Source organism: Sus scrofa, chromosome 15 (assembly GCF_054392235.1).
Source record: "Sus scrofa isolate SSC_HxYL_T2T_F1_AM1 chromosome 15, Sscrofa_HxYL_maternal_Yorkshire_Landrace_v2.0, whole genome shotgun sequence".
NCBI classification, from domain to species: Eukaryota; Metazoa; Chordata; class Mammalia; order Artiodactyla; family Suidae; genus Sus; species Sus scrofa.
Window position 1 is genome coordinate 29588396 of NC_139397.1, and position 17237 is coordinate 29605632.

The 17237-nt window shown below is 43.7% G+C and overlaps 1 protein-coding gene across 4 annotated transcripts in view; it reads right to left on the reverse strand.

Moving 5' to 3' along the window:
• Positions 1–17237, reverse strand: part of LOC146395765 (uncharacterized) — a 591473-nt gene that overhangs the window by 521176 nt on the left and 53060 nt on the right. For 2 of the 4 annotated variants that reach the window (XM_085001350.1, XM_085001351.1), the window contains exons 3-4: positions 16992–17177; positions 14008–14098 (exon numbers count right to left, since the gene is read on the reverse strand). The gene's annotated coding sequence lies outside the window, so the exon portion shown is untranslated. Of the gene's footprint in view, positions 1–14007; positions 14099–16991; positions 17178–17237 lie in introns of those variants that run through there. The other 2 variants (XR_014830576.1, XM_085001352.1) reach the window with 2 other exon arrangements.

Here is a 17237-nt window from a genome sequence, read left to right on the forward strand (position 1 = left end):
TCTCAGGGTTAAGAGCATAACTACAGGAAGAGATTTTGTAGGCAGAGACCCTGAGCTATAATAGCAAGCTCTCTCATCCCCTCCTTCAATGCCTTCTGAAACAGCATTGTTCTCTTTTATGGCTTTTTTTCTCTTACTGAAGATTAGTTTACTTACAACGTTGTGTTAGTTTCTGGTGTACAGCAAAGCGATTCATACACACACACACATATGTATCACACATATATGTATACATATATGTTCTTTTCCATTACGGTTTATCATGGGATATTGAATATAGTTCCTGTGCTATATAGTAGGATCTTGTTGTTTTTCTATTTTATGTATAGTAGTTTTTAATCTACTCTTCCCAAAGTCCTAATTTCTCCCTCCTCCACCCTGCTTCCACTTTGGCAACTGTAGGTTTGTCTTCTATATCTGTGAGTCTGCTTCGGTTCTGTAAATAAGTTTGTGTCTTAGACTCTATATGTAAGTGACACCATATGGTAACTGCCTTTCTCTGTCTGACTTTTCACTTAATATGATCATCTCTGGGTCCATCCATGTTGCTGCAAATGGCATTATGAAACAACATTTTGAAACAGGTGTAAAAAGTCACATCCAGCCCATCTTCTTTCTGCTGCACAAGGTCAAAAGGATAAGAATCAAGGGCTGGTCACTCCAGTCATTCTCCTTGCTCATTCTGCCAGGGTATGAGAGTCCAGGGAGAAATTAGCTTCAGAATTATAGTCTGAGCACCTTGGCCTTCTCTAAAATGAATGTTTCAAAAATGCCCCATAGACAGATCATTAAAACCTCCTTAGGCATTGCCACAGGAGGGCTTCTTAGGGCCACAAATCTTGCCATAGAGATAAAGTATTTATCCAGTCAGCACTTCCGCAGCCTGCTGGTGGCTGGTGAAGGATTTAGCAAGGTGGTTCTTCCAGCTTCCTCACTTCACAAAGTACCTCTTGGGGGTGAGCTGACCGTGGGCAGAACACATCTCTTTCCTGAACCTCAGTTTCCTTATCTGTAAAAGCAAAGAGATTTGACCAAAGCCTGCAAGTCTGGCTTGTAAGGAGATGGCTTCAAGAGCACTGCTCCCCCTTGCAATTCCAAAGAGCCCGGATTGCATACACCAGAGGGGCTGGTTAAATACAGGGTGGCCTGGCCTTGAAGAAATTAACAGTCCCCAAACTCAAACAGAATAAATGGTGACAGGCCATTTAACCTGAATATTAGGCAATGGGAGCAGACATCTCTCAGGTGTCTGTCTGCTCAGCTTCCCAGAAATCCCCTTTTCTCTTGAAAATGGTCTCCCAAGCAATTCACAATGGTGGGATTCCAGTGGAAGCACTGGTGACCCCACCTCTTCTGATGACAGGCCAGCAGTAGACACTTGATCCACAGAGAGCACACCAGAACCTCTCCTCCAGAAATTCAGAATTGATTGTGAGACTACAAGTCAGTCTCCACCTAAGACTAGGGTTGTAATGTGTTTTATGGGCTTCCCTGGGTCAAGGAAAAGGCATGCTCACCCTCCACCTATTCTTCTAGCCTTTGAACTTTAAAATATGAGGTGTTCATTCTTATAGAATTCCAACTGCCTAGACATGTCTGCCCTACAAAACTTTTACCATTTCTCCTAGGATGGAATACACAAAGTGGGGGGAGGTGAAAAATTGCAACTGTGTAACCATCCTTTGGTGCCAGAAGAGCCCCTCTGTTGGTTTGCCTGGCCTGGAGGGAGGGTGTGGTGGCTTATAGGTATAGACCATCTTGGCAGGTGAAGTTAAAGATGACACTGAAGGTAACTTCCTAAATTAGTGATTGAGAGCTGGGAAGCCCATACCATCATTTGCTCCCCTTGCACTGGCCTCGGTGGCACTTGAATAACATGATCCTGGCACTTCCAGCAAATGTGAAGTCTAATGGGACTCCTCTCTGGAGCCTATACATAGACTTCAGAGGCCATGCCAGGGCTAGGCAGTGAGGGGCAATGGGGAGTTGTCAAAGGTCTATGCAACACGGCCCCTGGGTTAAAGGGCAGTCATGGTCAGGCAAGTGGGCCAAAGAAGAGAATGTTGTTCTGCTGGTGGAGAAAGGGTGTCCTGCGTTCTCTTTTCATTACCTGGAGTTGCTTTCTATTGCCAGCAACCCAAGGGCCTAACTTACACAGCAAACCTGACAGTGAAGATCCAATCTGAAAGCTTCTTGAGAGTCCATGAGAACAGGGTATTAGAAAAGAGGGTGACAAGTCTTGTGGGCTGCCAACCGCTCCGTCGATGAGACAGTGCCAGACATTTGCACCACAACCTGCCCTCAGCTTCCCCTTTTCTGTGCTGCAAACAACCCTTTCAGTTCTTTACACTATACTAAGTTTGCTCTCACTGGCCTCTCAGAGTGACTTCGGAGAAGAGCCATTGGTAGGTGTTAGGCTTCCTTCTGGCCTGGTGCTCAAAGCAGTGAGCTGGAAGGGACAGCATGATAGGTAGAACAGCTAAAAAAGAAAACAGAACTCTGGATCAGCAGGCCCAGGCAACTGGTGAGCTGTGTGTCCTTGGGCAAGTCCCTTACCCTCTCTGGCTCTCACTGAACTCTGCTGTAAAAAGAGGAGGGAAGAGCAGATGATGGCCAAGTTCCTATGAGCAGAAGGTGTGGTGTGGACCCTCTCACCTCCTTCTCTGGTAACACCTCTCTCCTGGGCAATCCCAATGATGGTTACTCCCCCGGAAAGGTGTCCGAGCCTTCTCCAGATGCTGGTGCCCAAAGGGAGGGAGCTCTGATTGGGATTCACTCCACACTTCTTTCCTGCATCACCAGAACTGCTCACTTGAATTGATGAGTCAAGGACAGCCAGTCTGGCTACTCTGGCAATAGACAGACGAGTTTATTAGAAGCAAACACCAGGCTTTCAGTTCACGTTAGTCTGGTCCTTGGATTTGCTTGATTGCACATTCAGAGACAGGCACTGCAGGCGGAGTGACCTCGGCTGCCAGCCCACTCCACTGGTCCAGACCCAGCTATTACCAACCGCCTGCTTAAACCAGGCCTGCAGGGAGCTGAGCCTGGCCAACAGATGAAACTGCAAATTAGTGGTTGAGGTTGCTTCTTGTTCCTCACACAGGAGAGTTTCCATTGGTAGCCAGGCCTGTTGAAGCTGCCCTTGGGGACAGCTGCACAGGGTGTTCAGCCTCCAGGAGCCTCCTCCCTCGTGGGTTGGGACATCTGTTAAGCCTGTCCATCATTCTTTCCCAGAATCAGAGGTAGGTCCTGAGACACTTAGCTCCTCATTGCAAAAGCCTTCCCTGAGCACCTGGGTTTCCTTACGTGAGGGATCCACAAATGGAAGCCTCTCCATGAAGATTTCACAGTAGCATACGATCCATAGTTAATTACATTTACTAGCTGTGTAACCAACCCTAGGCCTGTCTGAGCCTTTGTTTCCTCAACTGTAAATGGGAATAACAAGGCTGCCCATCTCACTGGGTTGATGTAAGGAATAAATAAACACAGGCTAAGTACTTAGAAGAAGGCCTGCACATGGCAAATGCTCAATAAATCTTAGCCATTATGACTGTCACTAATTTGGTCAAGGGACGTCGGATATGGAAGGCAGCTGGAAGAAGGCAACTTTAATTTCACCATTGAAAAGCACTCCATCTATTAAAGAATCAAAATGTTCCTTGTATTCAGATGGAATTATTTAGACACAGGCTCTATAAAATGTAATCACTTATGAGATTTTACATTTTTAAGATAAGACATGTTATTGAACATACAAGCTGAGAGAAGCTAGGAGAATGGAAGGGTCTGGTACCTTTCACTCATTCTGGAAGACAATCCCTCAGGCCTCTGGCCTGCCTCCCCATGGGGTGACACACCCTCCACTCTGAACAAGAAACCTTCAGGACAGAGATGTTAAAGAATTTGCCCACTGCACGTGATTCAAAACCAGTTCTACCTGGATCCAAAGCATCTGCTGTTTCAACCTCTCCATCCTGTCAAGTATTTGCCAGGTAGGTACTCTGGAAGAGACACAGAGAGAGGACATGGCCCCAAATCCAAGGTGCCATCACCCTGAAAGGAACACCTAATATTATACAGAAGGCCTGAAATATAGTTGAGAAAAAGCTCCCAGCAATCAAAAGGAAATAGGGGAGTTCTCGTTGTGGCTCAGCAGGTTAAGAACCCAACTAGTACCTATGAGGATGTAGGTTTGACCCTTGGCCTCGCTCAGTGGGCTAAGGACCTGGAATTGCCACAGCTGCAGCATAGGCACAGATGCAGCTCAGATCCCACAATGCTGTGGCTGTGGCATAGGCCTGAAAACTTCCATGTGCTGCAGGTGTGGCCCTAAAAAAAAATTAGAGGATCAAAACAAGAGATCTAATATCCAACAAATAAGCTTTCTAGGATAAGTGAGAAAATGAAGAGAGGAATTTAAAGAAATATAAGAAAATTCCCCAGAACTGAAAGGTCTGAGCTGATTGAAAAGAATCTGCTAAGGATACAGACAAACTGGGGGTCAGGGATGCACCATCATGAAATTTCCTATCGTCGGAGATAAAGAGAATATTCTAGAGGTGTTTGGAGAAGAGAAACAAGACACACACAAAAGTTTGGAGCCAAGATGGCCCTGGAGTTCTCTCCAGCAACACTGGAAATAACAACAACAAAAATAGAGCTACAGTCCCACAGTTCTGAGTACAAACCACTTGCCACCTAGATTTCAGTTTTAAGAAAGCGTTAGTGGGAGTTTCTGCAGTGGCGAAGTGGTTAACGAATCCGACTAGGAACCATGAGGCTGCGGGTTTGGTCCCTGCCCTTGCTCAGTGGGCTAATGATCCGGCATTAACGTGAGCTGTGGTGTAGGTCGCAGACGTGGCTCAGATCCCGCGTTGCTATGGCTCTGGCGTAGGTCAGCAGCTACAGCTCCGATTCGACCCCTAGCCTGGGAACCTCCATATGCCGAGGGAGCAAAAAGACAAAAAAAAAAAAAAAAAGAGCGTTAGTGACATGCGAAAGTAAAATAGCCATTTTCGAAAAATATAACGAAAGTTCTTGAAACATGTACTTCCCACGTACCCTTTCTCAGGATCTATTAGAAGAGATGCAGCATCAGAATTAAGATGGTGACCCAGTGGTGAGCAATAGCTAGCTGGCTCTCACTAGCCCCAGGAACATTTCTTCCCAATTCCAAACCTGACTGTTAACAGTATGTGTTAGTGTGACTGGGCCAAGGGGTGCCCAGATTAAACATTATTACTAGATGTGTCTGGAAAGGGTATTTTCATATGAGATTAATATTTGAACTGGTCGACTCAATAAAGTGTCTTGTCCTCCCCATTGTAGGTGGACATCACCCAATCCATAGAGGTTGAGAATAAAAAGGTGGAAGGGGAAGGAATTGGCCCCTTTGGCTGCCTGGCTGCCTCCTGAGCTGGGACATTGGTCTTCTCCTGCCCTCAGACTGGGATTTATATCATCAGCTCCCCTGGTTCTCAGAGCTTCAGACTCAGATTGGAATTACACCACCAGCTTTCCTGGCCCTCCAGTTTACAGGCAGCAGATTGTGGGAATTCACAGCCCCTGTAACCCCGTGAGCCAATTCCTCATGATAGATACGTAGCCAGCCTATTGGTCTCCGTTACTGTGAAGAACCCTTACACACCAAGTTTACTGACATCCTATTAGTCACTCAAGATCAGCTATGGAAGGAATTCTGATACCACAGAAATCAGCAACACTACAAACTAGGGCTTCCTCTCTTCAACCAACCCCCACCTCCAAGGTGGTCATGAGGCATTTACCAAAACGCCACTGAAATAAACCAAGAAAAAGGCAAGGGCTCCTGGAAATAAGAATCCTACTTAGGAGAAAAGCGAAGTGAATTCCGAAGATAATGATGAGGAGAAATCCTAGGACAGATGAGGGGTAAGTGCACAGCGAGTTCTAGGAAAAGCATCTCCCCAAAAGAGGGCTAAGAAGACTGATAAATCATATGATAGTTTTCACCATGTTGAGATGTATTTTTAAACTCAGGGAAAGACTTTAGGGGTATACTAGTAACAGGTGTGAGTGAAATCACAAAAACAAAAAAACAACTATTAACTACAGGGAAAGTAAAATGTTTCACAAAAAAAGGAATTATAACACTCGCTCATTATTTGGCTCAGCTGTGAACAATGTCTATATAGTCATAGCGATGTAAATACTAAATAGTGATCTAAATAAAGCTATTGTGTAACTTTGTCAACAAAATACGAGGGGAATTGGAGACTCTAAGATAGTAGAATACTTTCTAAACCTGTAGTAGGAAAACAACAGATAAAGTGTAATATGGAAAAATTTGCTATATAGGCATGTTATATGAAAATAAGGAGATAAACATATGATGAAGTGAAAAAAAAAGTAACTGGTTACTTCTGAGACACGATAGATGATTGGAGGTTGGCAGGATTCAGGCAGGTAACAGTCATTTCTTACCTAATCCTCATGGTAGTATATTACCTTTTTTTTTTTTTTTTTTTTGGTCTTTTATACCATTTCTTGGGCCGCTCCTGCGGCATATGGAGGTTCCCAGGTTCCCCGGTCGAATCGGAGCCATAGCCGCTGGCCTACACCAGAGCCACAGCAACACGGGATCCGAGCCACATCTGCGACCTACACCACAGCTCACAGCAACGCCGAATCCTTAACCCACTGAGCAAGGCCAGGGATCGAACCTGCAACCTCATGGTTCCTAGTCATATTCATTAATCACTGAGCCACGATGGGAACTCCAGTACTATATTACTCTTTAACTGGTCCCCTCATTATTTCAAACAAACAAGGAGAGAAGGCAGCGTGGTATAGTGAGAATTATCTCAGCCTTGGCTCTGTGGGCTCCAGAGATGAAGCCCCAGACAGACTGAGCTGGGGAAGATGGAGAACCCTGAGCTTCCCTCTGTTACAGATCTGTGAAAGGAAGCCAAGGGAACAACCAGAGGGGGAAGAAAAAGTGGAAAAGGCAGGCACGAGAATCCATTTTGAAGCTGGTCAGCTGGGACCTTCGAAAATTAAGTCAGCTTCTCTCTGAACTGTTCCCAAACAAGGCTGCCAGCTATAAAACCCGGAGTTCAGTGGATAAAATGTATTATTGACATTAATGGAAAACACAATGCAGAAGTGTCCAACCATAAGGGATGGCTTAAATAAAAATAGCATATCCATATATGGACTACTGGGCAGACATTTTAAAAGATGCTTAGGAGGCTATTAAGTGGCATGGAAAAGTATTTACAGTCTCTTCAATTTAAGGAAATAAAAGGGAGAAAAAAGAAGAGTATACTACAGCATGTATATCATGCCTTTTAAAAAAAATAACATTCCAAATTTGGTCATCTTCTTGTAAAACTATCAGGCAACAAACAGACATCCAAATACAACATGCCAAAATGCTAGTTTCTAAATTAAAACAGAGCTCTTAGTTTGGTTAACACAGTAATTAAAAGGAGTTACTCTTCTTCACTGGAGGGAATACGTACTAATACAAACATTTTGGAAAACAATTTAGAACTATGTATTTAAGCCTCAAAAACTGATCCAGTAATTCCTCTTCTGGGAATATAATCTAAGAAAACAATAAAAACACAGGGGAAAAGACCTTGCAACATTAGTACAGATCAAGTAAAGTGTTTAATGCAAAGCATGGTACATTATACAGCCATTAAACAAACGTGTTTTTGGAGTTCCTGTCATGGTTCAGTGGAAATTAATCTGACTGGTATCCATGAGGACACAGGTTTGAGTGGGTTAAGGATCTAGCGTTGCCATGAGCTGTGGTGTAGGTCACAGACACAGCTTGGATCTGGCATTGCTGTGGCTGTGGCTGTGGCCAGCAGCTACAGCTCGGATTTGACCCCTAGCCCAGGAACTTCCATATGCTGTGGGTGTGGCCCTAAAAAGACCCCAAAAAAAGTTTTCAATAATTTAAATAAAAACACAGAAAAATGTGTATAATGATGATAGTCGAGAAAAAGGACGCCCACTTGTATAATCTCAAATATTTAAACAAAACGCACAGCACGAAAGAAATGCAACAAAACATTAATCATGGTTATGTTTGGTGGAGTTACGGATAATTTCCATTCTCTTATCTGGACTTTTATCTCCTCAGTTTTGTACAGTGATAGCTGAGAGGTTGAATGACATTCCCAAGTTCACACAAACTTGGCACTTGCCAATGTCATTTTATTTTATTTTTGCTTTTTAGTGCTGCACTCACCCGCATGTGGAGGTTCCCAGGCTAGGGTCAAATTGGAGCTACAGCTGCCAGCCTACACCACAGCCACAGCAACACGGGATCTGAGCCACATCTGCGACCCTTCACCACAGCTCACAGCAACGCCGGATTCTTAACCCACTGATCAAGGCCAGGGATTGAACCTGCAACTTCATGGTTCCTAGTTGGATTCGTTTCCACTGCGCCACGACGGGAACTCCAGCCAATGTCATTTTAAATCATGCATTCAGAGTTGTGCTCATAAACCAACTCTATATAAAACAAAGAAACAAAAAATACCTTGAACATTTGCAATTTCCATGATGTAAATACTCCCACTGTGGTGAATTTCAAGGTACAGACAGCCTGCCTCTCACAGGTGGACTGGAGCAGGGAGGGGAGGTGGACAAACTCCTAAGGCAAAGGTGAAGCCCAGAACAGCTGAGAATGCAACCGGCTTGCCCACACCCCTGCCCACCCCCTTTCCTCTTCCACTGTCAGAATCTAGCTATGAAAGTCACTTTTCCTGGAGCCGTGATAAAGAAAACCAGTCTAAAAGTAAACTCCCAAAGATAGGTTTCAAAAAGCTGGTTTTCAAAAGCCAAGGGAAGACCAAATAGGTCAAAAGCTGAGATTATCTCAGGTACAACCAAGAGCAAATAGCAAGGAGTCAGTCAAGCTGTGGACATCAACTGCCTCCAATTTGATTTATTTCCAGAGCTGGTAATAGGATAAAGGATGATTTAAACACTGGGTCCTGCACTTTAAGGAGCATTAGAATCATTGGGGTGGGGGGCGGGGAGGAGTTCCCGTTGCGGCTCGACCGGTCCCCAACATAGTATATGTGAGGTTGTGACTTCCATCCCTGGCCTACCTCAGTGAGTTAAAGTTCCAACATCGCTGCAAGCTGCACCGTAGGTTGAAGATGCTGTTTGGATCTGTGGTGTTGCTGTGGCTGTGGAATAAGCAAGCAGTTGCAGCTCAGATTCAATCCCTAGCCTGGGAACTTCCATGTGCTGCAGGTGCAGCTTTAAAAAGAAAAAGAAAAAAGAATTTTCTGGGGGTGGGCTTGGTAAACGCAGATCACAGGGCCCCAACGTCATCGCACCTGATTCTTAGTCAGTCTCAGGTCGGGCTCCAGAGATTGAATATTTTTAAAGAGCTCCCAGGTGATTCCTATGCTCCCTGCCCAGAAAACACGTTTTGAGAACCATTGGCCTAGATGGTTCAAATAACCAAAAAAAAAAGAAGAGACTTCAGTCAATGAGTTGTTGGATGGAGTCTACATGTGTATTCAAGGAATGAAGACAGGTTCTGTTCCTTCTAAACACATGATTACAATGGTTTTCAGTTCATGTCTTGATAATTTACAGATCTAAAAGGTAATTTTATCTTTACCAGATTGAACATATATTTGGGATCTACTGTAAATTTCCACCAGCCTTCAGTCTAGCTTAGCAAGAAAGGAAAGTCCGAAGTCATTTTGAGTGCTTTACATGTGTAAATGCATTGGACCTCCCGGAAACTAGGTTATTACTATTGTCATTGCTGTTTTAGAAACCAGAGCAGAGATGAATGTATTAAGAAGATGTGGTATATAACACACAATGGAATACTACTCAGCCATAAAAAAGAACAAAATCATGCCATTTGCAGCAACATGGATGGAACTAGAGACTCATACTAAGTGAAGTACATCAGAAAGAGAAATACCACATGATATCACTTATATCTGGAATCTAATATATAGCACAAATAAAGCTTTTGTGATCAGCAGCCTGTGCACTGGGGGTGGAGGTGGGGAGGGGTATTCCCATGCCCCTCCCCCAAGTGTGTGCCTTCACCTTCCACTGTCCCTCCAGTCTCACTGATGGCAGAGCAGGAATGAAACTCAGGTTCTTTACTTTCTTGCGCTGTAGTCTCTGAAGCTCGTCTCAGAATAACATTTTATTCTTGACAGAATAAAAAGGAAATCATCTGCACTGAAATATTGTTATCAAAACACTTTTTTTGTACAGTAACATGTAGTGATAACAGACATTACTATATATAAAAGGACATGAACAAAATCTAGGAGCTGGCCTAGTAACTGCCATAAATTTAAAGTAGTTAACCATATTCTGAGATATTTGAAACAACTTTCAATGTGCTATAAAAATAGTTGTGGTTTCTACCGGTGGCAGGTATAGGTCTGCTAATGTTATTGTGGTTTGTCACCTATATTCATAATTAAAGGAAATGTCAGTTTTCAATTAGAGAAATTCAGAATTCTAAACCCTATTTTAAGTCAGTTTCAACAAGTCTAAATAAAGTTTCATGCCACTCAAATTTACATTTTCACCTTATTTTTCATTATTCCTTTAAAAATATGGCTCCAGGATTCCTTGCCTTTTTTTTTTCTTTCATTTTAAAACTTGGAATGAGTGATATTTGTGGTTCAGTAATTACCCTAGGGTCTACTATACAAAACACAAAACACACTCACATTTGCGTCTCAATAGGTCTTAGCAAATGTCATAGATCCAACCTAATTTCTAAAATACATTAAAAAATCTCCAGTTAAAAATAATTATATTTTGAGCTACGGGCCTATCTTTTCATAATCATAAACTCAAAGAAATCTTGTCTGTAGGGTGCTGCACCAAATCAGATCTGGTGCTCAAGGCAAAGCATTTTTGGCTCCTTATAACACATTCCACTCCATTCCCTGCTGGGTCTTAATTAATGGCCTGTTCCCCCCACCCCCGGGTGGCGGGGGGTGCAGGGGGGGAACCATTCCACCAAAAAACTTTATTCTCTTCTGGACAACCAAGAGCTAATAACCATCAGAGCCACAAAAATGAGAAAAAAAAAAAAATGAACAGTGTTTTTTCCTTCCTCAGACTCCATAACCACATACAAATATATCAAAGGAGCAGGAAGTTAAATTTCTACTTTTTACAAGTCGTGGGCATCTCTGCAGAGCAGGCAAGGCCAGCCAGAGCATTCACGCATTCACGTTTTTCTCCTTGCATTCCCCAAGCTCCTGCCCTTTCAAACACGTATGGAAATGAGGGGGCCCAAAGAGCTATTAATGCAAATTTCTTTAAATAAGGAGCCTGAAAACCAAAAGACTGTTGGTGGTTTCAGAAAATATCTTGCAGGAAAATGCTGTGTCCATAGTGAACTGTCGCCGCATGACCCTGGGAAAATTAACTTGTGAGGAGGGAAAGACAAAGAGAGGCGGCCTGAGCGGGACACCTCCGTCAGTCAGTCTCTGAGCACAAAACCCTGCAGCTATGCTGGTGGGGAGGAAGATTTTGAAAAGGAGTTAGGAGGGGCCCTGATTCTTTTTTCATGGGCTTGAGGATTATTCTTTAAAAGGAAAATGTCTCTAAACACCATGCTTAATAATTCATTAATAAATGTGTGAAAGATCTTTGTGGGAGGGATGCAATCCTCCCACTTATCAAGAGATCCTGAGAGTCCTGAGCTAATGTGACCTGAAAGCAATGGTCCCACCGAGCTCTCGCCACCCGCAGCCCCCACCCATGGTTCTCCCCCTCCACCACCACCAGGAGGCTATGCATACAGGAAGCAAGCTCCTGGTCTGGCTGTCATAACTGCATTGTGCCCACAGTTTTTCCTGCTGGGTAGAGGGACTAGACTTTGTCACTATGTGGAGTCTGTTGGGAATTTGCTTCAAAACACAGTGCATTTCCCATCAGTGTATTTTTAACTGAGAAAGGGGTCCTCTGCAATGAAGACCTTGGGAATCCAAGAGAAGAGAAACTAGCAGAGGGGTGAGGCATACAGGCTTCTATTGCTTAGCCTCTCAAAACCTCTGCTTCTCCTCTGCAAAATGGGAATGATAGTGCCTGTCTCCAGAGCTGCTGTGAGGGTTGAGTAAATACCAACCCAGGGAATACAAGCTGCTATATATAGTTCAGCAGCTATTCAGCCTATGGAAGGTATTATGTCTTTTACCCCAGCTTGAATCACCAGAAAACACATACCTTTATGGAAAATTATTGATTTTGTCATCATGTATTGATTGGTCTAGAAAGTAAAGGACCTTGTCCCTTAGAACAGTTGATCATTTTTCCAGAAACCTGCATTGCTATACTTCTCAAAGTGGTGGAATAAGAGCTCAAACACTACTTTAGAGGAAGGGAAATCCTCTCTCTGGCCTGAAGCCAGGGGCAGCCTGCAATCCTGACACTGCCACACTTAAAGAGGGTGTGTAGAATCCATTCCCAGCAATGCCCTGGTTTGACGGATTATTACACTAGAACCAGAAGCATCTATCTGTCCCTGGTCACCTGGCAGAGCCCAATCCACATCTTAGCACCCCTAACTCCTAAGCGAGTTCATGTGCAGCTCTCCAGGCTCCTTGCAACCCAAATGTGACTCTGATTCCCCCTCCCCCCATCCCAAATGCATTCCCCCAGATTCAGGTGAACACAGTTTAAACCTATGAGTTGCCTTTGAAGTTACAGCCCATTGAAAACATCTGAACTCAGAAGCGAGAACCAGAAATTGGAAGCCAGAGGTCTGAGGCAGAAATGTTTCCCTGAGAACCATCAGCACACATTTATTATTAAGGTCCCAGTAATTCTCCTTAACTCTCTCAGTATATTTCACTGCTCCATTAATTTCAGTAAATGCAACCCTAGAAAGATCTAAATGCAACCCCAGATTCTCCCTTCCCAGCAGGCCTTAAAGAACAGACCCCTCAGAAGGCAAGGTACTGAGCACAGCTGGCCTCAGCAATACATGTTCACAAGCAGCCCACCTATGACCCAAACATCATCACACACCTGCCAGCCTCTGAATTCACACAACAAAGTCCAGACAAATGTTAAAGCCCAATCACTCACATTCACATACTCACATTTACTCAGTCCCTCCCTGATTGCTCATCCTTCAAGTCTTGGCTCCATGACCCTGAACTTCAACCCTCAGGCCTGCTTCTGGACCTTTACATTTGGCCTCTGGAACTTGAACGTGGCTGTCTCTAACGGTTTTTAACTCAACTTGCCTTATTTCTCATGAGATCTGCAACCCATATCTGAAAGATCCATATTCTAGCTCAAACCTCTAAAGAATCCTAATTCTGACACCTCCCATTTGGTCAGAGACCCAACCTAACCAGCCCAACCAGTCCAGCATCAGCATCCCCTCTTCTTCCAGCACCATCTTGTTCACAAAGTTGGGGGATTGGGCAGGGGGGTGCATTTGACCAGACAGGATAGTCCCAGAGATGCTCAGAACATAACACTCACTCGATGGAACCAGTTGCTGGGTTCGGTCAGCCTGGAATTCCACATCTACTGAGTGGTTCTGAGTGATCTCATCACAGGACTGCATCATTACCCTTTCTGGCAAGATTTCACTGGTTAGGGCTTTGTTTCCCAAGATAAACTCATCACCCACCTCCACCCCCGCAAAATAGCCACAGGGAATTGGCCCATCATTTAACGTCTTGAATTTATTTCAGACCCTGAAGGTTTTTTTTTTAGACATCAGGCTGGCACCCTGACTCTCCCTTGGTTTGTCCAGAGACAGTAGGACGGCCATTAGCAGCAGCTGAGGACAGCAAAGCAGAATCTCTCCCGGCCTCCTCAGCTGCCCACTGGAACTACTAACCAGGCGGAGTATGGCTGATCTGGGCATGTCCCTAAAGGCACCTTTGGCCCATCTTTGCCTGATCCTATTCCCATTCCCCACCACCAAGATCTGGTTGAGGGTGCCACATTGAACTGAGGTCTCCAAGAATATACCTTAAACTGAAGTCCGGCCACTTTTCCTTTGTTGTTTTGACAAGGTTTTATTCTGCGAATCCAGACAGGAGGAGGGAGGTTATCTTGGATCCTGCACAGAGAACATTCATTTCCAATGATGCCTCTGCTGCCCACTCTTAAACCCACTCCCATAAGAAAACAGAGACTTGAGCTCAGGTTCTAGCAAACTGCCATGGGCATTTCACATGCACTCAGGTTACTCACCCTCCCCCACAGACTGCTCAGTCTTAATAGCCCATGATCTCATTTTAATTGAAACCCATCCATCGTGGCAAAGAGCAAAGTGGCCTTGGAAAGTGTGGTCCCTATCTGGGTCCATTTTCTTGTTCCCGCCTCTGAGGAGGAACAGGTGTCCATGCTGGTGAGCAGCAGTGGCAGTTATTGCCAGGACAAGAGGATCCCATCCCCAGACAGCCTGGACCTCTGAGGGAGATGTGGGGACCCAGGAAAGACTCAGGACTGGGTCCAAATGATGGATTAATACTTTGCTGAATAATTGGAAACCAGACTTTATTATTTGAACTCAGAAATAGAGACATTATCTTTATTGATTGTTGTACAGAATCATACAATCATCACCTATAGATGAATTTCAACTGCCCATCTGTGTTCTGTCTTATTATAAAAAGAATTTGAGGAGTTCCCATTGTGGCTCAGAGGGTTACGAACCCAACCAGTATCCATGAGGACACAGGTTCCATCCCTGGCTTACTCATTGCGTGAAGGATCTGGCCTTGCTGTGAGCTATGATGTATGTCTCAGACATGGCTCGGATCCCATGTTGCTGTGGCTGTGGTGTAGGCTGGCAGCTGCAGCTCTGTTTCGACCCCTAGCCTGGAACTTCCATTTGCCACAGGTGTGATCCTAAAATACAAAAAAAAAAAAAAAAAAAAAAAAAAAGAAAGAAAGAAAGAAAGAAAGAAAAGAATTTGAGGTGGCTAAAAGCTATTACAACACAAAACGTATTTTTTTTAAAAAGTCACTAGATTGGGATTGACATATGTACACTGAGGTATGTAGAATGATTGGCTAATGGGACCGGACCTGCTGTATAGCGCAAAGAACTCTACCCAGTATTCTGTGATAATCTATGTGGGAAAAGAATCTGAAGGATAATGGATGTGTGTATATGTATAACTGAATCATTTTGTTCTACAGCAGAAATTATCACAACCTTGGAAATCAACTATATATCAATAAGACTTTTTTTTAAAAAGTCATGAGAATTCCCTGGTGGCCTAGCAGTTAAGGATTAAGTGTTCACATTGCTGTGGCTTGGGTTTGATCCCAGGCCTAGGAACTTCTGCATGGCCAAAAAAAAAAAAAAAAATTCATGGAACAACACATCTAATGAATGGATAAACAAAATTTGGTCTATCTATTAAAATGGAATATTATTCAGCCATAAAAAGGAATGATGTATGGATACATGTCACAACATGGATGAACCTTGAAAACATTGTGCTAAGTGAAGGAAGTAAGGCATAAATGACCACATATCATATGATTGCATTTATAGGAAATGTCCAGAATAATAAAATCCACAGAGGCATTAAGCAGATTAGTGGTTGCCAGGGCCTATGGGGAGGAGACATGGGAAGTGGCTGCTAAATAGATAAGAAGTTTCTTTTTAGGGTAATAAAAATATTCTGGACTTAGTGCTGATGGTTTCACAACACTGTGAATGTACTAAAAGCCACTGAGGAGTTCCCATTGTGATTCAACAGGTTACAGACCCAATATTGTCTCTGTGAGGATATGGGTTCTATCCCTGGCCTCTCTCAGTGGTTTAAGAATCCTTGTTGTCACAAGCTGTGGCATAGGTCACAGATGCGGCTCTGATTTGATCCCTGGCCAGGTACTTCCATATGTTGCAGCTATAAAAAAAATATTTAAAAAAAAGGTCACTGAAAAACAAATTAATTAATTAATTAAGTAAAAATTTTAAAAAGCCACTGAGCTGAACAGTTTAAAATAGTTAAAATGGAAAATCTTATGTTACATGAATTTTACCTCAAAAAATATTTTAAAAAATAGTAACAAACCATGAAGGGAAAACAAAAGGTAAGAGACTAATATGAAGCCTGGGAGTGGCAGGTAGTGATGGTTACACAGTGCAAATTCTAGTTGCTGGGGGTGAGCCACCAATTTAGCCATGATTCCCAGGAAAAACAATGGATCAGTTAGGAGATTGCCACATTCCATTAGACAAGAGCAAACCAGTTAGTAAAGAGAAGCACAGGTCTCCCAGCACCGGGATGCAAGAACACTGACCCATGGATCCCCAGAGGGGAAGTTCTGTCATATGGTAGGCTGAGTCCTCTGCAACAGCCCTTTAGCAAATACAACGAGTTTCTAACTCAATTTCTGTTACGATTTCTTAGTACAGGCTGAAGGCAAATGCCAGATCACCTTTCAACAAAGCCATAGCCATTACTAAACATCCATATAGCTGGCTTCTGTTCTATGCATTGTTTTTAAGGCCAATGTTTCTCAAAGGGTTGTCTTACCTTTATTATCTATCTATCTATCTATCTGGCTGCATCCACAGCATATGGCCCAGCATATGGGCCAAGGATCAAATCCCAGCCGCAACATCAGATCCTTAACCCAATGTGCCAGGCTGGGGATTGAACCTCACCAACACACAAACAACACTGCGCCACAGAGGGAACTCTTCTCCCCTAAATTTTTAAATATATGTCTATATTGTGTGAGCCACTTTGAATCCTGCATTAGTAGCACTTTGAGTGTTGATTAAAATGCAGGCTCCAGAACCTTAGGCTAAGCTATTGCAGATTTGAAGTCTCTGAGGATAGGATCCATGATTATGAAGTTTAATAAAGTCCCCAGCTGATTTTGAATCCTTCACTTCAGTTCCTGGGGGCTGTGGAGGAGGCCACAGCACACAGCAGCTGGGGGGAGCCATGGTATGTCTCCCTCCCTTTTACCCTCATGCCTACCTCCAGCTGTCCAAGGTCTCCAATCTCCGGGTAGACATATGGTCACGTCAGTAAAAAGCAGTCAAATGGTATCTTCCAAATCATCTCTCAGCCCTTTCAGAGCCTCCAGCTTTGGGCCAGACATCCAGGAGTCTCCAGCAGCTCTTCTCTCAGAGGCGGAAGGATGTTGATGAGGTCATTCACACCCTAGAGATGAGTTTACAGGAAGACTTCACCACAGAACTGAGCAGAAAATGACATGTCTTC